We start from the raw sequence: 22,187 nt of genomic DNA on the forward strand, positions 1-22,187 counted from the left end.
CCATCCATGCAGTCTTTTTTTAAAAGTAGGGATAGCCTTCATATGGGTTTGTTAAAAAATTGTTAGCAGTGATAAAATACAAGCTGACATCACGTTTACAGGGACTCCTAGGTAATTTGCATTTTTAAAGTGAGCTCTGATCTTAATCCTGAGATGACTTACAAAATCAGCATCTGTGGTGTTAGGACATGGAGGCCGATTTTGTAAGCAGAGATCTTCATCATCATAATAATTTTATGCACTTGCTTTGGCTTTGCACGTGTATTTTCTCATCGTGAATGGATTCAGTGTGCCTTCCATGAGTTTTATGTCTCTGTCTGGTTTTTGGAATGGGGACTCAGTAAATGGAGGTAGAGCCTTGGAAAGAATAGTCCAGAAATCATTTAAACCAAGCTGTAGCTATCATTTTCATGTCCCTTTGAAGGAGAAAGCCTCAGAATTATTTCACATACAGCCTCTCAAAAATATTTTAAAGTAAGCTTTATAAATCATTACATGGCTCTTTCCTAGCCCTGGTCCCAAAGGTCTGGTAAGCTTTAAATCCCTAGTGACACCTGCTGGGCAGACCTCGGCTCACTACTGCAGGCTTTCCATCAGCCTACCTCTTCTTTAGCATGCAAAGCTGCAGGCCACTAGGTAAGGGGCTGGCTGCCGCTTCCACAGCTTGCAGCCCGTCTGCTCATTGCTCATGCAGGTGACCTCTGTCGGCAGAATCGTGTGCCAGAGTCTCCCCAGTGCTCCCTCGGGGAAATGATTTCCAACCTGTCCAGGCCCCAAGAAACAAACAGGGATCTATCAAAGTTGAGAGAGACAGAGAGAGAGAGAGAGAGAGAATCCACCTCTATCCACCCCCAACCCCAGCCCCAATTTACTAAGCTGCTTCTTTGTCTGAAAACTCGGAGGTGAAAGATGCTACTTGAGCCGTATGTTTTGTTCAAGCACAAACCAAATTATGCTATACTTGCTTATATCTGAACATATTGGTTTATCTTACATAGAGTTTAATTGATGCAAACTTGAACTTCAGTATGTTAGATTTTCAGGGAAAACACCATCCCTGTGATTTAGATTGCTATGTTTTTCTTTGAACAAAGCAAAGAGAAGCAAGGCAATTACACCCCTGCTTCGGTTTATTTCCTCCATATTCACCAACCATTACAAAAATAGTGTTTAACCTCTTGTAGTATGACCTCTTGTGTCCTCTACTGTCCAATTGCACAATTTCTTTCTGAGCCAACATCTGCATCCTTGGACAGAGCAACTTGTGTGCAAAGTCCATGTTAGCTGATCAAGCATGGCTTTGTTTGCATTTATTCACTGCTCATCCAGCACTGCGTAAGTGGTTTTGCATATTAACTAAGTGCACAGTAACCTTCCTTTACCTCCTTAGAGCTCCACCCCCCTCCCACCCGGCCCAGGGAAATCAACACTGTTACTCGCTGAGGAAGCTGCCAAGGGGTTGCCATGGCAACTGTTCTGCTTTCAGCAGCTACTTTTCTGGTTTGAAGGGGGGAAGGAAAAAAAAAACTGGGGAGAACTAGGCGGCTTTCTGATCAGAGTTCAGATAAAAAGGGTCACAGTAATTTGTGGGCACTGACTAAAATAACCCAATGGATTTGAGAGTTACCGCAAAAGAAGCAAACAGACAAACTAAAGAGGTAAGTCTAGTGGAAGGCAAATAATTAAATTATTCGGTAGTGGTCTTAAGCTGAAGCATTTCAAGTTTGTATCAGTCCAGCTCATCTAAGATGCTATTTTATGAGTCTTTTCATTTTTGTCCAGAGCCAAACACAGACGATGAGTTTTATGGGATTATAAACGGCAGACAAGCGAGGTAACGTGGTAAAACAGCAGCAGAGTGGGACTCTCTAACATCTGAAAGTCATTTTCCAAAACTTCATTCAGCACAGGAACAATGCGGCATTCAGGCAGAATGAGCTGAAAATGTGGGGTGCTCCAGGTCAAATCAGCAACTTCTGCACTCCTCTCAACAGGGTGGGGAGTGGTTTGCCAAGGTAGGGCAGGAAACAGTCTGATTTCAAAGGAAGGGCTAGGATTAGGCAGAAAACCGTGCAGAGTCAAGAAATGGAAGCCTCCGCAGCCTAGACTGGTGGGTTTCAGCGGCATACAGAGAGCTGTGCTAAAAGCCGCTCTAGACACCTTGTTGGTGGGATTTTGGCAGCTACCCAGAAAAGAGCTGAACAGTGATCCTTGGCTGAAAACTGGCAGGGTGGCGGCAGGGCCGGTCATGCAGCACTAGGGGAGTAGAGCCTCACCCTTCCTGCCTCTGTTCTGTCAGTCTCCCTAGTCAGCACCTGCTCCCCACTGGTCAACAAGCTTCCTGGCACTCCTCTGCATTCAAGCTTCTCTTGCATTATTTATTCACTTTAAGGAATAGCAGTGATGAAAACGTAGTAGCCGAACCATCCTCATCTAAGCTACTATTTTCTGAATATTTATAGCTTTATTTAGAACCTAACAACAGCTACAACACCCAGATAAACTTAAAGGAATTTTTATATATTTTTTCTATTTTTTTTTTTAAGACTAGTCAAGTGCAGTAGTGAGGAAGGGGGAAAGGGTAGAACAAAGAGTTCGATCTGTAATTGACTGCGAACAATCAATTTTGAGATAACTCACTACCTTTGGTCCAGCCAGTTAAAAGGAATTTTAAGTTAGAGAAGTCATACAAGTACAGACATGGGATGGTAACTAAATGAGAATGTCATGTCGTTCTGGTGACATCGTCATTAATGTGTGGTGACACGGTTATTAATACTCTCAGTGGAGTAGTAAGGGAAGCTCTAAGCTCTCAGAGGTTAACACCTCTTTAAGGACATGCAATAGTGGAACAAGGAATCTTGAGTTTGGAGCAGAGAGAGCTTAGCTACATGCAGGCAGCAACTTGTTTCTTACCTGAAATACAGCCATTTCGGCCCAACTCCATATTATGGCAGAGTTGACAGATTTATAGTCAACATTCTGTATTCTTTTGTCATTTCCATCATTTTATTTGTCTTTGACAAGTAGAGAAATTTTGAGGTAGAAAGTAATAGATAATAAGGGAAGGGAAAAAATGTAAATAAATTCCCCAAACAGGAAATGACCAAGGCAAATATACTCTACAGCAGGATTCAAAATTTTACATTCTATATAGAATGATTTTGACAGATGACAATAGACAGTGAAACAGAAGTTTAAAGAGAGAAAATAAAATAAGGCCAAAGACCCAAAGCATTTTATTTAGGCAAAGTTGTGTGAAGTCCCAGAAACTAAACTGGGAAAGGAAGAGATATATCATTAAAGGACAGCCACCTTATATCAGAGCCCTCATAAGTTAAAACAAAATCCTAAGAGTTAAAAACTTGAGTGGGCTCTCTCGTGTATCCTTGATGTAGCTGGAGGCCCTATATTATATAACAGTAACAGGATACAGGATGACAGTTGCTCACAGACTACAGTAAATGTGATTAAATTATCTCATCAGCTTCATACTCCTGAGTATTTGTACAATGCCAGAAAACCATCCATTAATCTGACCTGTCTGCTAGACCCCCAGACAGCATGGGCTAGAGGTGTTAATATTCAAAGAAATTTCCCTCTCAAATGGCCGATTGGAGGGATACCAAGTTTAGTCTCTGCAGCCGTTGACACCACGAATGAGACATGGAGAAATAATAAGGGGGAAAGAATAAAAGCAAGAATAAAATTCAGAAATTTGCTTGAACTCAGCCACAGATTCTTTTTCATTCCTTTCCACTGACCTGATCTAATTCCAGCAGCTATTATCCCTGTGAAACACTGCCACAGCTGAATTTATTTTTATTTTGTCTGCTCAAAGGCAATGCAAAGCGAATTTGAGAGCACATCACCTTCAGGGAAAAGACTGCCGCATATTACTCACTACCTCCCTCCACCCCTCTGCGTGAAAAGGTTAATTTGAATAAGGCTGCTGCTTCCACAAATAGAGCAGTAACCAGCACACAGAAGAACTGCCAATGAGACTGTATTTCAATGATGTCATACTTATACCTGCCTCTTATTATTTGCTGAGTAGTGACAATGTGTTCCGTGAATCTCACGTATTATTGGTTAAGAGCCCTGTCATTCTGAGTACTTCTGGAGAGTTTTAGGCATTGCAGTTTCTTTACAAGCCCAGAATTTTTTCAGCTTCTGCACTTCAACAAACTGTTGGAGAAGGCAGAGTATTTTAAACGTTGTTGTCCTGAAGACAAATATAAAAACCTTTATAAGTTATACCTGATTTACATGCCATTGGATGCTAGCTCCGTTTGCACAGCAAACGCAACATAGGAAAAGTCTGTTTTTTGTTAAAATAAATGAACAAACAAACACTTGGACAGAACTTTCACTGGAGTGTTTCTAGAAAGAGTATGCTTAGCTGAATATTGTCCCACTGGCCTAACTGAAAACAAACTTATTCCACTTATTCTACAACAACAATTTTTTGCCCCAGTGAGCACAGCTTTCTTAAAAAGAACTAGGTCTAAAATTTACCAGTTTGTAGGATACAGGGCATTGGAGGAAGGAAAACCTACCTGGTTTATTTTTGTCCTAAGTGGGTTTTATTTTTAAATCAGTTAGGTTCTTGTGCCATTAAATGTGTGCTTCAGGTCACTCAGATTTCTGGGCTTTTCTGAGGAAATGCCTATAAATAGGTTTGAAAACTACACTACCTTATAATGAAGCTGACAGTTAGATAAATCAGTTGTGCATGAGTTAGGAATTATTCAGCTAACTGAAACATTCAAATAAATGTTCTGGTCAGCATGAGATGCAAGTGTGATTGGGAGGCCAGGAAGAAGTGTTGGTAGTGATCTTAAGCTGAAGCTCAAAAGTCTCATCATCTGTGGTGACAAGTGAGGCCCCAAGCATGGCTCTCTGGGCAAAGTCACATCCTCAGAGATATAGACGACAAGGTCAGTCTGTTCATTGTCAGTTGGCGAAGCAGAACATATATGGCGAAGGTTAATCCAGTCCACAGGCAGGGCTGTATATTAAATGCTCCAGTGAGAAGGGCAGGGCATTAAAGGAGCAACTGGATTTTAACCGGCAGAAAAAGACTAGAAAGTGTTCATGTGTAGGAGAATGAGATGAGAAAGGATGACTATATATGGAATAGACCTCCCTGACTGGATATACATATATGTATCTACACCTTAGTGAGAGAAATCTGGAAAAGCAGGCACACAAATCAGCAAAGATTATGTAAATTAGAAAGAGGTAGAAAGCACCAGATATTTTGGGCACCCATACCTCAAATTCAGTAGCTAATATCAACTATTTTTGAAATCAAAATGTCTTCTCAGCTGCGTATCAGAACTTATTGTTTGCAGAGTCTGATCACAGGTTAGCTAGATGTTGTAAAATTTGATTATTTTATAGTTTAAATAAATGCTTTACAATATTATTGTAGACATTGGACATTCAATGAGATGCTCACTGTGTTAAGAGCATGGGAAATGAGACCAAAGTTAAGTTTAATTGCAGTAAAAAGTAGAGAATAGACTACCATTCTATTAAAATTAGAAGGACCTAGAGCTGTATCCACTGTACTTGAACTTCCTGGTACTTCTACCAACAAAGTGCATGTGAATTTTGATTCAAGAGCTCTCTCTCTAGTAACAGCATGGTGTTGAGTACAAGGGCCTTTGGTGTCAGACAGACCTGAGTTCAAATCCCAACTCCAACAATTAGTAGCTTTGCAACCTTGATCATTATAATTCATCTATCTAAACTTCAGTTCTCTTGAAGGATAATGATGATACCCAGGTATGGGGTGGGAAGATTGTGAGAATGAGACTGAATAAAGTATATATGTTTTATTAGCATAGTGCCTATCTCAGTAAATGAAAGAGTTTCTTTTTCTTTTTCTTTTTGTTGTATGTTTGTGGTTTTAACTTTGTTATGTCCATAAGGTCCTTCCAGAATCTACATGACCTGTCTCCTTACTGATCATTTCTTGTCACTCCTTTTCTCCTATACTCTATCCAGGCCATACTGACCTTCTTGCAACTTCCCAAATAAGCCTAGTGTGTTTTGGCTGGAGGACTTTACTTTGCAGCTCCCCTTGCCTGGAATGCTTCCCCTCCCAAGTGTACCTTCGTCACTTTCTTCAGGTCTTAGTTCAAATATTAACAAGAGAAATCTGACTTAACACCCTGGCTGAAATGGCTTCCCTATGACTCTCTTTCCCATAACACCATGTTATGCTTTTCCATTGCCACTAGACATGATTTTATGTTGTATTTTTAATTTGTTTATTATCTGTTTTGCTCTCTTGAATGTCAGGTCCACATGAGTAGCATCTTTGTTTGCTTCTGAGCCCAGAGCCTAGAAAAGTGCTTGGACATAGCAGATTCCTAAAAATCATTGTTAATGAGCATTGATGAAGACAGCAATAGGAACTCTTAAGTTCTTTAGGACAGGGGTACAACAGGCACATAGGTGCAATGGCCAGAAAGGGGCTCTGAACACCCCTGCCTCATACCAAAGCTGAGAATGTATATGAGCTTTTCTTATTGAGCCAAGCAGAAATATTTCAATTTACCCATCACATTATACGAATGAGATGTTAAGACAATGAGAATACACAGTTTTAGTATTCTTTACCCAAAGGGTACCAGTGCTCTTTAGGGTAGATGAGGTGTGGGAAGCTGGGCCAGAAGAGATTCCAGGGAAAATCCTGGGTGAAGATTTTTAGCTGGTGTACCCTTTCTGAGGTCTACTATTTTTTCCCCCTTCAAACTTCCTCAAAACCTGTTCATATTGGCTGTGATTCTCATGAATTTTTCGGTACAAACGAGGGACTGAAAAAATGAGAATTGGAGATCAGATTAGTAAATGCAGGAAATAATAGTAAATTCAAGAATCCCAGACATTCTCAACATTACACACACCTACACACATTAATATGCATATGTATGAAATGAACTGACGGAAGTGTCACAGAATATTTTAAGATCTTTCTGTTCTCTTTCTCAGTCCATCATAATGATAAAATAGATTCTCTTCTGGATTTCTATTTCCCAGTAACTGAAGGACTATATAAGACAGCATCCAGCTTACGTAAGCATTATCCCTGCTGACATTCCAAACGAGCAGTTCAAATGCCACCTAATCATCCAGTTATAGCTTGGATTTTGGCAGTCTTTTATAAAACACTGCATTTGAAGGAGCATCTGCCTTTTGTATATTGGCCATGTCAGCACCTGTGGCTGCTTCTTTTTCTAGAAACTTCTGAACATGGTAAACGTAATATGAAATAAAATTAGTGCTAACCACCAGAACGCTCTTAAAAGTGTATAGAGGCATGATTGAAATTCTGAATGTACAGCCCATTTTTAAAGAAAATTGGCTATCTCCTCTCACCTCTTACTCCTCCACTACCCTCAATGTTAGTTGTCTTAGATTAGTGCTTCTTAAACTTTAAAGTATCTATGATCACTAAACCATCAAAGGGACCTTATTAAAATAATACATATTTTTCCAGAATGCCGGGAGTAGGGCATGAGATTTGGCATTGCCAAAAACTTCTAGGTGAAGCCGTGTGCTGGTCTGTGAACCACACTTTGAGTAAGTAGCAGGAGTTTATTTTTAATTTTTATTTGTATGACTTTATTGGGTACAAGTGCAATTTTGTTACATGCACCGATGGTGGAGTAGGGAAGTCAGGGCTTTTAGGCACCCATCATCCAAATCATGTACATCGGACCCATTAAGTGAAGCACTGGTTTAGATGACATAATGTCACATGTTTGGTTTTCTAATCCCCCAAATTAATAAGAGAATTTTTAAGGAGGTCATTTACTATTCTTTTTTTTTAGACCAGGCTGGAGTGCAGTGGTGCGATCTCGGCTCACTGCAACCTCTGCCCCCTGGGTTCAAGTGATACTCCTGTCTCAGTCTCCTGAGTAGCTGGGATTACAGGCACGTGCCACCATGCCTGGCTAATTTTTGTATTTTTAGTAGAGACGGGATTTCACCATGTTGGCCACCATGGTCTTGATCTGCTGACCTTGTGATCCACCCGCCTCGGCCTCCCAAAGTGATGAGATTACAGGCGTGAACCACTGTGCCTGGCCTCTTCCACATGCATTCTCTTGTAACTGTGTTAAGAGATTTTGTTCTGAGGTATATTCACATCCAATTGGTAACCAAGCCATTTTGAGTCTAAGAAATATTTCTCTCTTCTCCATCCCCACAGGTGCTGCCTCAGCTGAGGACTTCCTCATTTTTCCCCTGCAAAGCAGTAATAACCTCCGATTTATCTCCCAAGCCCCAGCTGCACCTCCCTCCAATCCATCATCTCATATTTTATCTCCTTATTTTTCTTTCAAAAATTGTTTCGATGAGCTCCTTTCCTGATTAAAGGCCCCTGCTGGCTCCCCTTGCTTAAAATAGAGGTTCGCATAGGCTCTGTCCCCTGACAAAATTGGGCTGGAATACAAACTCCTTCAATTTCCTTTTATGTAACATTGGGCAAATTGCTTAACTTCAGAGAGGCACACTTTTCTCATCTGCAAAATGGAGATACTACTGCTTATCTGGTAGTGTTGTCATGATTTAGATGGAGGACTGTAGGTAAAAGCATCTAGTGTATGATGGCCATAGTAGATGTTCGATAACTTAATTACTCCTCCCTCCTCCTTTCCTTTCCAGCCTGACCAAGTTTTGCTTTTCTAACCTCTTTCTTTTGAACCTCTTTCTTCTTGTCCTGCCTCCACTCCCTATAAACCACACATACGCATTCTCCAGCCCCACTGAACATCTCCTTTCCCAATATATCTGTGGAAATACTCTTCCTTCTCTCCTCCAACCCAGAAAATCCCCTTGGATTTGCTCTCTTCCCTAAGGAGCCTGAGCCTTTGTACTTGGGCAGAATTTGCCACTGCTTTTTGTCCTCCCAAACCACTGTGATTATGCCTCTTTCAAAATATACTTGCTGTGATGTGCTGTTGTGGTGTGTTGTTATGATTTGTGCTCATGGCAGTTGCCCCAACGTGATTGTGACCCCTCAGTGGAATGGACTTTCCCTTATTTTTCGATCCTTAATGATTCAAGCATTTGTTTAATAAAATAATAGAATCAATATATGTAATTTAAAGAAATGGATGCTCAAGTATTATATTCTAGAAATGATATATAGAGAAAAATAATTCTGAAAGCTTTCCTGGACTAAAAATAGTGGTTTAGAGTACTGATCTCCATTTTCTTTTCTTTTTAAAATTTATTTACTTATTTATTTTGAGACAGGGTCTCACTCTGTTGCCCAGGCTGGAGTACAGTGGCGTGATCTCAGTTCACTGCAACCTCCACCTCCCAGGCTCAAACGATCCTCCCACCTCAGCCTCCTGAGTAGCAGGGACGATAGACATGCGCCTCCCTGACCAACCAAATTTTTTTTTTTATATTTTTTAGCAGAGATGGGGTTTCATCATTTTGTCCAGGTCTGGAACTCCTGAGCTCGGGTGATCCACCCACCTCAGCCTCCCAAAGTGCTGGGATTACAGGCATAAACCACTGTGCCTGACCTAATCCCCATTTTTTATAGCACTTTTTTTTTTTTAATTTTCAGGGCTGGTTTTAAATGCTTTGTGTCCACAATCTTTCCTGATTCCTTGATTATTCTTTGTTGTAGGTGCTATAATACTTATTTCACAGATTCAGAAACCGACATTCAGAAAAGTTAAGTAGCCTTGCATAGTTACATAATTTTAACTGTTAGAGTGGGGATTTGAACCTATGTTTTCTGACTCCAAAGTTTATCTTCTATGTGGTACTATCTCATCCAATCTGCTGCCATAGCCTGGTTTCATCTTAAACATAAATGAAAAGTGTGGGTTAGTGTCTTTATTAGAGAAAAATTTGTGGAGCAGGCAAGAGAACTGTCTGCAATAGTTACATCTTTGAGTGGTTGGAGATAGTTATTAGGTAGATAAAACATAACTAATGAACTGTGAAATTCTAAAATCTGGACACCTCATAAATCCTTTCATTTTCACTCATTATTTGTTTTGAAAAAGTCACGAAGCAATCTTATTCCTGAAAGAAAACTATTTTAATGATGCCTTTTTGACTTTCAAAGGTACTTTTCATTTTCACCATACAATACTTGCACAGGAGATCCTTACACAGATAATTTTCTTGACCAAATCACATAAGAGAGCTTATTCCTCTAGTCTCAAAGAAATCAAGCTAAACCCCAAGCAAATCATGCAAATTGCTGTGTGTTATCCTGTCCTGGGAACTGCTATTTGTAACAGACTGTCCAGGTATTTTCAGTAGGGAACTCTTGTCTACAAGAGCCTACGGATCTGGAGAGTAATTGTATAGCTAATTGCATCTGCAATTAATGACAAATTTGTAGCTTGATGAGCAGTTGTGATCCCAAATATGTTTGAAACCTCTTGGTAACATAGCAACTATAAACTGCCAGAAAAGTTCTCATGGGGCGACTCTTGGAATACACAGTGAAAGTCATTCATTCATTCATTCATCTTATCAACCTCTTGGAAACCTCTCAAACTTAGACATAGACATTCAGTTGGGCCTATAGGGTTTCTGTATTTATTGAACCTATTGAGATCTGGAATATGCCAGACTATTCAGAAACAGGAAATTGATCCCTGGAGTAGCTTAATGCCTAGACAGGATTTCTCAGTGTATTCCCTGGAGCACTAGTTGCAGGGCCTATTAAGAGACGTCAGGTGAGAAAATAGTGTTTTAAGGCCAAATATATAAAGAAACACTGGGTTTAAAAAATTCCAGCAGATTTCTTTTCTACTGGACTTCTCCGAACCTTTAATATGTCACTGTGTATTCTGACTCTTCTGGAATAGTAGTTACTGTTTGTTCAATTTGCTTTGTTCAGGAAGTATCTCAAAAACAGTAATCTGCAAAATAGGAAGCACAAGCTTGAAGTGTCTCTATAGGTACTGTGGAACTGTGGGCAGCTGTATTTTGCGCCCTGGGCTTTTGATAGATTTTGTCTAGCTGGGAGCTAATATCTTACTCACTGATGTAGCACCATTGTACTTTGTGCAGATACAATGTCAAGAGAGTAACAAACAAAATCCTACCTAGAAATAAAGAGGCAAAGATAAATAAAACATTGGTATGGCCCATGTTATACAGAGATTTCTATAATTATAAAGAAAGAAAAATTTTAAATCGAATACATTCTGTATAGCATCTTAAACATATGTTGAGTGAATTCCTTTGGACAAACTTGAAATCTTGTATTTTCTCCACAGTATTTCTAAGAACACTGTTAATTTTTATGTAATGTCAAATTATCACAGGTAATAAGAATTCATTGAGGAAAATGGGAGAATTTATATTTTATGTAATCAAACATTTGTGATGTTTCAGAAATCACATTATGAATGTCTCTATTTCATTGACTCTTTCTCTTCTGAATCGTTCCGACTGGAAATCAAGGTCTACAATCGCCTGTACAGTGTGGTCAAGAGAAATGAAATGAAATATATTCTGCTATTCTGGTAGCAGAGTCAATGTAGGAGATTCTAAACCCAAAGTTAATGTGAAGCCCTGGTTTTATTATATTGTTGATAAACATACATACTCTGTCACTACAGATGCCTGAGAGTTGGCTGTCAAAGTAGTTTTATGGCATTTAAATACTTTTCAGAGGAATTTGCCTGAAAGACATTGGGTAAGTAATAGATTGTGTGTCAGGGAGAAGAAAGGAACATGGGATTGCAGATGGATATAGAAGTAGACTGTGAAATTGGGCAGGTGTCATCTGCTGTTCCCATGTTTGGTAGGTGAACTTTAGCTTCATTAAAGATGCCCTTCTAGAAATTAAAAAGTTGTTCTGCGTTTCAAATGCTCCACAGCCACATGTGGCTAGCGGTTTCTGTATTGAACAGGGCAGATACAGAATGCCTCCATTGTTGCAGAAAGTTCTATTGAGCAGTAGTGTTTATATTAATATACAGATTTCAGACCCATATGGGAGTTAGGAGTAGGAAAAAAGAAGAGAGGCTAAAATGGCAGGGTTTTATCAGCAAGTGGTAGATTTTGAAGTTATAGAGGCTGGAGAAGTATAATGTCTTAAATTCTTTAGAAATTTAGAGCACTATAAAAAGAGTTTTATGCCTAAGAATAAAGAAGCATTAAAAATACGGAAACATGGGAAAAATAGATTAACATTTAGCTCTGTATTTAGCATATTCCTGCTTCTTAATATATTACTCTTAAGGAAGGGAAGAAGTTGGCTTGTTTTGAAGCACACATTTTACATGACTAATTGAAACCAGGGACTCCTGTGCTCAAACAGCGTTGTGAGAATTCAATTCCGTGAGGGCCCTCAGTCTACTATATTTGTCCAAAGATTACAGTTAGAGCAACCTCAAAGAGCAGAATTCTCAGCAAGGAAAGAAAAACCAATGCAATGGGTAAGTAGGACCATGGCAGACAGAAATTCAAGATCTGAAGGAAATGCGGGTGCCCACATAGGCCCATCTGCAGGAACACTGTTCCAGGTATGGGAATTGGTTTATGCAAAGGCCCTGAGGCTGACACATGTTTTGGGCGGTTCAATAAATAGCAGCATGTTTAGTATGTCTGGAATTGAGTGAATGAGAAAGAGCAGGGAGAAGTGGAGGTCTGACAGGAAGGTGGAGTAGAGTACAGAAAGAAATGCAGACCTTTGCAAGAGCACTGGACATTCTCTGAGAGACAGGAAGCCACTGGGAAATTCTGAGTGGAAGAGCAATGTGACCTGGCTCAGGCTTTGCTGGTGACTTTCTGTCCTTTCACCCTATATATGCTTTCACAATATCTTTTTATTTGCTTACTTCATAAATTGGAGTGGATATACACAATTTTGTCAGTTTTGTGGCAATATTTTCTATCAAATTTGGGGCAGATTTCATTAATTGTAGATTTTCCACTGTTTTTCAAATAATATCAACCTGACTTAGGTTACACAGCAATGATCAACAGAAGCAAATGGAATTCAGGTTTCTTTACGTCTCTTAATACTTTCCCCCCTTTTTATAAACTTTCCTAGCATTAAGGGCTAATAAGACATATTTTTTGAAGAACTGCCATAGAGAGTTTTGATGAAAAACTTGCAGCATGGGCATGCCAGGGAGTGAATTTAAAGCAGAGGAAGCAGAACTAAAAAATTTTCAAGTAGTGTTCCTATTTTCTATTTCTTCTTCTCCTTTTTTAAGGCTCAAGTATTATTTGGGCCAATGGAGGGCCCAAGCAGCCACTGCATCCCCAAGCCTCTAGCTCTGTTTCTTCAGCGCCAGCAGTTCAGGAAAGGAGAAAGAAAGACAAAATAAGAAAGAGGAAGAGGAGAGGCTTCTAGAAGTTCAGAAAGAAGTAGAGAAATGCTGAAAAGTTTTCACTTCTCTTTTTCCCAGCCTGGGACGTAGAAAGCAGACTCCCTGTATGTAAAAAGTATCCCTAATGGAAAAAAAAACCATTGTAAAAAGGGGAAATCACCTTTTATCCCATGAGAGGAGCTAATTGGGCATCTTTAAAAAATTTCAGATAATTGAATAGAGGAACTTATGCAGAAAAAATATTTTAAAATTTTCTTTTAGAATGAGAGGGGAATTTCAAGAAGAGGGCAATAAAAAATGCTATCATCCTTGATAATAAAAAAAGTGTTTATTTAATCAAATAGTCTATTGGCTTCCTGACTCATACATCTATCTCTATTTGTTTTAGAGATTGTTCTTGATTGCTGGCATATTTCTTTCTTTGGTTCTACACAGTAGCCATTGTTTAATTCATAATAACATGAACAAGAATGGGGTTGTTAAAGATGACCTCTAAGGTTTGAAGGTCAAAGAGATTATATAGAAGCAAGAATCAAGGACAAAGCTGGAAAATTCATGTTCAAAGAAGGTGTGGTAGGGGTGGGTGGATGGACTTGTTTCTTCATTTCTCTTTAAATCTGTCTCCGGGCTGGTTTCATTTCAATGAGAGAGACAACCATCACCTTGCCCCTGCTTCCTAAATAGATCACTGCAAGTTTGAGGAGTAAAAGATGTCATGCCCAGGGCTTAGTCTAGAAGTCATCGCGTATAGCTTTTTATATAAAATTCATCCTTGCAGTTTGAGATTAATTTTCTATTTGCCATCTGTAGTAATATTGAGGAAATTTGAATTGTAAAGATTTTAATAATCATTTGCAATAAAGATAAGTAGTTTTCAGAATTATCTCTGGAAGCTGATTTAAGGGAAGTCAACAGTTAGGCCTGGGTTCCTGGGATGAGATTGAGAAAACAAGGTAGGCTTTGAGTCTTGGAGGACTCTCACAGTACTTATTCAAGCAGTTGCTCTTACAGACTGACATTGACAAATAGAGAACTTCCTGGGACATCCTTTGGCTTAGGACAATGATTAAGCAAATATTATCTTCATGAGAAAATTTCCATCAGGTTTTGGTATGTTGAAGATTCACTATTATATTTCTAAGTGCCTTAGCTTCTTAAGCCATGTTCTGAAAATCAGCTAACTCGCTGTTCTAAAAAACTTTCTGACTCACCTACCTTTTATTTTATTTTATTTTTGTAGACATCTGCAATGAGGAACAGTACATCTAGAACAGTATTTCAATATGGCCCTTAGCTGACCGTCTTAAATGTACCAGATCCCTGATTACTTTTGCAGTTAACAATGTGAACCCAGAAAAATCCCTAAATGGAAATCCTAGTTCTCCTAATCACCAGCACTGAACACTGTACAATAAAGTCCACCCAAAATAAGTCAGGGCCATAATTTCCATCATGACAGTCCCCAATACAGCGTTTTGTTATTGTTTCTTTCAAATCACTAGAATTCTTCCCATGTGCTGTCATATCTTCAGATAAGAGCCACATGGAGATTAAATGTGATTTTAAATGAACTTTTACAGGCCTCTATATTTTCTTCGTGAGTTTTATTATTTTTAGAGGCAAGTGATGAAAGGTTATTCCCTGCAAGATCTAGCCAGTTAAACATGCAGCATAAAATCCTGAAGCCCTGCAGTCAGACACAGAAGAGCAAAGGGGAAAACGAGAAAATGTTCCATTGGGGCTGCAGCTTTTCAGAGTATGCAGGAATGATGTCATTTGTTTTCACAAAACCCAGTTTAAATTTGTTCCTGCCTTTCAAGAACTGCAGCAGGGAGCATCTGTGGAGACTCCTGCATCCCATATTTCAGGGCGTTAGAGTGTACGCTGCATTGGAATCCAACCAATCGCAGTATTCTTGCCCGCCCCAATTTTCATTTGTTCCCCCTACCTGAGCTGCCCGTGTTGAATGACCGCCCAGCACCCTCTCCCGTGTTACAACTGCAGAGGCATAGCTCCATGCCTTGAAGGGTTTAAAGGAGAATAATACCACAATAAAAACTTACTTCTGATCACCCAGGGACATTCATTTCAATGACAAACAACCTCCAGGAAAACATCTATCTGTGAAGGATGTTTTTGGTTTGGTTTGGTTTGGTTTAAATGAAATCTTAGCCTTTGGTTTTTGCAGCCCCTGGGTAGCACTGGGGCCATCGTAAGAAGCAAGAAAACAGAAATCCTAGGCTATTGAACTTTCAGGGGCAGAAGCAGGACCTCCAAGTTCTATACCAACAATTATCTTTTCACAAAGCAAACCCCATTTCTATGTATATAGTCATATGTGATGATTGGAAAATAAGTAATGCAGCAGAAACAGCATTTTAAAAACTATATTAAAGTGATAGAGGGAGATGATGGTGTGAACTTCACTTACAAAAAATAATGGATAAGATACAGAGTGAAAAAGACAGTGTTGGTTAGCATGTCACCTCACTTGTTCTTAGTTTGTCTCCTCCATATGTAGATACTGCATATTGGCAATTACAGTTATCAGTGTAGGTTCTCTGGTTGTGAGCAGCTGTAACCAAACTAAACTAAAGGAATATTTATTGGAGGGCCATGAGGAAACTTACGGAATAAAAGGAAGACTGAAGAAACTGACTTGGAGATGACAGGGGCTGTGGTGTTATGGCATTTTCCGTTGGAGAAACTGCTTGTTGGGATTGTCAGTCCCCACTGCTAGACTGAATCATCGCCAAGTTTCCCTCCCACTTTTCTCATCATTCCGCTCAAGGGACAAAATTCCAGGAGAGAGTGTCCCATTGCTCACATGTCCAATGTGACTGCTTGGCTTGGAGAAAGCAGGGAGCCCTCAGCCTTCTGATTCACAGGGACACCTTCTAAAAGGAGAGGGGAAATTCTGCCAAAGGAGGTGGGGGTGCTGCTTCCAAAAGAAAAGGGGAAATGAGTGCTGTGTGCTCTTCTCTGTCACCATGATCCATGCCTTGGGTCAGGGCCTCCTAGTTTTCTTGCCTGAATTAACAGTCTTCCTCCTTTAACTCATTTTTTTAAACTCATTTTTAAACCTTTCAATCGTTCCCTATTTGTAAAGGCCAAGCCAGGACACTTTTGAAAATGAAGCCAAGTCGTATTGATTGTTATACCAGGACAAGAGGCATAAACTGGGACCATCTTTGGCAAACTGGATGTATGGTCATTCTTCCTTTAACCATACTTTCTTCCTACACTCGACCAATATCTAGCCTATTCTTCAAGACTTGATTTAAGGAGAACTGAAAGCTCTTTGAGTATAGAAATGGTGCCTTTTTCTTCTTGTGTCGTCTGCATCTTATCTCATGCTTGGCACATGGCAGTTGCCCCAAGAACCTTCACTGTGGAGTTATAATCGAGTGTGACTATTGAATTCCTGTCTTTCCTATTCCCATATGCTTTCACATCCACATTTTCTATGTATCTTGGGAGTACACTATTCCCAGTATTCACCTTGGAGGGCATAGCTAACTTCTGTTTTCTTTGGATACTTGTCATTCTTTCTTTCTAATAGTGACCCCAGTGGGCCTTCCTCTCCATCATATAAATGGGTAGGGTAAAGAACTAAATGAGCTCAGACCATTTCTGTTTATAAAAGATGCTATTGATGAAAATATACTTTTTTGATGAAATGGAAAGTGAAATATTTAAAAAGAGATTGTCCTTAAAATGGAATGACTTTTACTGAACACCTCTTTTGTGGTATACAGTAGAGTACTATAATAGATTTTCACCAACCAGTAACTTATTCTCTGCATTACCAGACTTTGTCAACGCACAAATCCTCTAGGTATTCTTTCAGATATATCCTCCTGGTTTCAGAAATGCTGGAATTGGAGCTCTACCTTGAATTGTCTTTTCCGAGGCCCACTCTGTCATCAGGATTTATCAGAAGGGTGCATTATTTGTCCATGTCAGTGCTCAGATCATGCCCTAAGGACTTTTCTTAAGCAATATGTTCCCTTTAAAACATTGTTTTAAAAAATCCTGTCTTGTGCGGCACAGTTGCATCTCAGAGTGAGAATCAAAGAGGTTTCCTAGGTCAAGCAGAACCCCAAGCAGATTCCTCCTAGGCCTTTCCGAGGGCCCACTCTGCAGACTAATGAGGGTGCATAACTCCATGCTGATCCCTTTCCGTCTCTAGCTGGATGCTGTGGTTTTTCGGAACCCAAGCCTAGTGAGTACACTGCCTGCAGCTCTGTGATAAAGGCACAGGCTTTCAGCCTTGACCAAGGGCCCACATCCAAAAATTCTGTATCAGAAACCAGATAATTTCACATCGTTTGCACTGTACTCCACCTTATCCATACTGTTTTTCTTTTTGTGGAAATTTTTTTTCTCTTCATCAGTCACTCTGAAGCGTTGCTCACTCATTCACTCAATTCTAGAGCAGTACTTTGCGGCCCTTCTTGTAACCGTGTTGCCTCCCTGTTCAGAACTTATGATGTAGAAAGCAAAGCATAGGATGCTATTGAAATGTGGAGTTTTATCTCTTAAATCTCATGTCAGTATCAATTACAGCACCAAAGCCATGACATGAAAATTTGTGGGTAAAAATGGAAAATGAGTTATGTTTATATTACGCTGACTAATATATTTTTAACTTAAAATTTAAAAAATATAAGCTATTTGGCATTGCAGTTATTAATTTGAGAGAAAAATGAATTAACTGTGGAACAAAGAAAGGACGATAATTTCATGTAAGGGGTGAAGTACGTATTTATTACTTAGATGGTATGGTAGGGAGACGGCCCAGTTCATTGGAGGGTAAAATGAAAGAAGATGTAGGAGAAAGTGAAGTGTAATTGATAAACTCAGCTGAGGGTAGAGAAAAGGAGCTTGCAAGTTAGAGAGTTGTGAAGTTTTTGATAAAAGAATACATGCATTAGGACCTATCAGACATCAAGTTCTACAAGACAAGAAAAAATATTTTTCTTATTAGAAACTCTACAAGACATTTTCTGTCATTCTGCATTGCCGAGGATAATTCTTCCACACTCTTATTTAAGATGGCTTTCTCAGAATCTGTGTCTATACAGTCAGAGTTAAGGTGAAAGACGGTAACCATCTGGGTAGTTCAATCAGTGTAGCTGGTAATGCATAATTAACCTCCTCCCTTCTCCCCACTCATTCTCTTTTCCCCAGTAACAATTTTGAGGGTATTTTCCCCCATAAATCTTGAATTATCTGGATAATTGTTTTCTATACTTCATGTTGCTAGAAATCCACAGCTTGACTGATATCAATAACAGTTCTTTAAAACCTCCACATCTGCAGAGGGTACCATAGAGAAAAAGTAAAGTGCTACATTTCCGTTGCTTTTGCTGGTTACCTAATCCAAAATTTTTAAATGCTCTACATTTTAAAAAGTTGTTTAGGAAAACATCTGTACAGCCAGGTACTGAAACTGGCTTATTTACTGATATCTAATTTTTCTTCATTTAACTTCATATAACTGTCAGGCCACAGAGGGTCACTACATATTTAGTTGTTTTTTCCCTTTTAAAATTGTTTTTAACTTAAATAAAAATTGGAAAAAATATTAGTGTGCTGTCTTAGTCTCTCTTTTTTTTAGGTTTAAAATCTGTGAGGGCAGGAATTACATATTCTCTATTTATAAAAAACATTGAAACTTATTCCACTGCTTACAGTTCAGTGGGGGTCACTTAATGATATCAGTAAAATTCAGTGTCAATCTTTAAAAAGAAATATTTTTCGTCTCCCCGAAAATATCTCTCTAGTAAAACTTGTTTGTCAAATGACTAGAGCTCCCTTAACAAATAAAACATAACACTATTTGCTGCTCTTTTCCTCTGAAGTGATGATAAATTGCTGGGGAGTAAAAGCCTTCACACTAATAACAGAGGAAAATTGACTCTAAGATCCCATCATTTTGTTTACCAGCTGTCTCTACAATTCTATAATAACCCAGCCCACATTAAAAAATTGTTCAGAGATAGTAAAATAGACTAGAAACAAATGATCTCTCTGCTGAAATTAGTTTAAGCAGGGGAACAGGCTGGAAAGAAAGATTTGATCCAAAAACTTACCTAGCTCTCAGGCATGATACCCGGTGACCACATAGTCGGTGCTGAAACACAACTCAGGAGCATTACATCATCGTGACAAACTTTCATTGGCTGCAGAAACCCCAAGGATAAGACAGGCTTTTAAGGTGCTGTGTGAAAACCCCTGTTGGTTCTTTATCAGGCTATGGCCAAAATATTGAAAGAAAGACTTTTCCTACATTCATGTTGTCATGGCTGAGCTGACAAAACATTGTTAACCATTTCTTATGCATATTTATCTCCACTTTAGTCACTAGTTTTGTATGTAACTCTAACCTGTTGGGAAATTATTGTCTTAAAACTATTGGTTTTAAAAGCCTTGTTTTTCGTTTGGCTCGTTTTCCTTGAGGGTGCAGAGTATCACTCTGTGAATGGCTATTTCCCTTCTTACTCTTCAGACCATCTTTCTTATTTTTAAAACTATATTTGAATCAATACATCCGTTTTTCTATTATTTATTTTGTCTTTATTCTCTCTAGTCAAAGAGGACTAGCACCCACAGATTTGAGAAAGCACAAGTGTGTTTATTTATTTTGAGCAATTTAATTGGAACTAGTGCACAAAGTCCTTACTTCCTAATTATTCATTGTCATTGTTAGTTTTATTTTCTATTGAACTCTATGAGTTATTGATGTCGTGCTTATTACCATGGTGATTTACAAACCAAAACCATGTGTGTAATTTGAGAGTGTGAGGAGCTTTAAGTGACTGAGTGAAAGTGATAGGACAATGGCTAGATCCTGCACCACTGCTGCACCAGTCTCTCCTGCCTGAGGGGGAAGCATTTGATGTAGGGAAAATGCTCTTGTTATAAAAGTAGAACATTTGGACAATTAGATTCATCATTCAAGAAATGACAACAGTGTCACATTATTATCGAATGTTGATTTCTCTCTTGCTCACTCTCTGTGTGACTTTCTTTATCTCTGGTTCTGTCTCCCTCAAATTTAGGAGTACAGAGGAGCAGAATGATGACAAGAGTGACTGAATTAGTGGCTTTTTAAAGTATCTCATGCCCTCTCTCTCCTAAGAACTTGACTGTCTAGTCTCTAAAAGATAAGCAAATACATACACAAATACCCTAAAAAATCCTCAAGGCTAGGAACTGAGAACTGTGTTTCTAGTGCATGTCTGGGCTACTCAGCTGTGCTGTAAATACTCTCTTATTCCTCTCAGACCCTTCTCAGCATGGGTTCTCAGCCACGTGCCTTGGAGGAGGCTAATCTACCTATTGCAAGAGAAGGAGTGGCTGCTGAGCCTGTTACCTTTCTTCTATTGTTAGGAACATCTTTCTACTATTGTTCCTTAGACCTCTGGTGTCCAAGCATAGCTAGTCATCCTTTTTTTTTACTGTGTAGAGTAATACTGAGGATTCAAGGGCCTAGATTATGGTCTTGAGATATTTAGGAACATTTCTAAAAGTGACGAGGAGAAAGGGAGAGAAAAAGAAGAGAGAACTCTTTCTTATTTTTTCTCCACTGAGAGGAAGGAAGGGATAAACCAGTCACAATCTCTCTGTTTTGTAGCTAGGATTTACAGAGTAAAAGAAGATCTATCCCTTGCCCTCAAGATGTTTCATATGAGGAGGGAGAAAAATAATATTCCGCAATGACTATTAAAGTCTGATAAAAATATGATAGGTATATATACATTGATGGGCCTCTAACTGAGACTGGAAGAGCCAAGAAGTGGGGCATTTGAGCTGAATTTTGAAGACATAGGGTTAACTAGCTGAAGAGAGGGAGTAAAGAATTCTGTAAAAGGAAAACAGAATGTAAAGGCAAGGAGGAATGAAGGCATGGTTTGTTTGAGAAAGAGAAAATAGTGTTCTGTTTATGGAAAGAAAGAGTGGTATGGAAGATAAAGCTAGATCAATAGATATGAACACATCATGGAGGCCATTGTGAGCTAAGCTAAAGGATATGGACTTTAACTTGAAACTATTTTAGGTCATTGAGGAACTATAATCAGATTTGTAGCTAAGCTGTATTAGTCTAGCAGTAGCCTGGAATGCATAGGAATGGACTGGAACCAGAGATCCCAGTTAGCTTATATGTATTTCAGTTGAACCTTGGCAGGAAACAGATGGCACTTTCAAAAAGCGTAATGGTAGAGAGTTTACCGAAAAAACCATTTTCACAGGTGTGGATGGGGTTAAGGGAATCAACAATGGAAGGTGAAGCACCCAAGGAGCCACATCAGTAGGAAGTTGTTATTGGGCAAGGTCTGTTATCAGACACTGAATCCAATGGGTAGCCACTGAGAAGAAAATCTGGATGTTGCAGTAAATAGAAGTTAGCCTCTTGGGGCATGGAGAAGAGTAGTGATATTTAGAGAAAGTAACTGGAGATGGAATGAAGCAGACTATAGACTCTACAGTACGTGTGTGTGTATGTGTGTGTGTGTGTAAGAGAGAGAAAGAGAAAGAAAACAAGAGAGGGAAATAAACTGGAAGTATCTAGGTAGGATAATTTGTAAGTTGTTTTTTAGTCCTAACAAACAGATGGAAGGTTGTTCATTCATTGAAGAAAAAAGCTTCATGGATGCATGCTAATTGGTAAAGTTCCATTTTTATGCTATTGGAGTATCTAGATAAAAATGTCAATTATATTAGCGTCTAGAGCTCAGAAAAGAAATCAAGAATCAGAGATGGGGCAGTACATTTGGTAGACATTAGCAGATGCATTGTTTTTGGGGCCATGAATGTGGATGAGATCACCCAATGAGA

The 22,187-nt window shown here is 39.1% G+C and overlaps 1 protein-coding gene across 1 annotated transcript in view; it reads right to left on the bottom strand.

Annotated features, from left to right (window-relative positions):
- The window catches only part of KLF12 (KLF transcription factor 12), a 620,046-nt gene extending 600,555 nt beyond the window's left edge, over positions 1–19,491 (bottom strand). The window contains exon 1 of the mRNA XM_054665368.2: positions 19,442–19,491. The gene's annotated coding sequence lies outside the window, so the exon portion shown is untranslated. The remainder of the gene's footprint in view (positions 1–19,441) is intronic.
- Between the last annotated feature and the right edge of the window lie 2,696 nt (positions 19,492–22,187).

This window comes from Pan troglodytes, chromosome 14 (genome assembly GCF_028858775.2).
Source record: "Pan troglodytes isolate AG18354 chromosome 14, NHGRI_mPanTro3-v2.0_pri, whole genome shotgun sequence".
In the NCBI taxonomy this organism is placed as follows: domain Eukaryota; kingdom Metazoa; phylum Chordata; class Mammalia; order Primates; family Hominidae; genus Pan; species Pan troglodytes.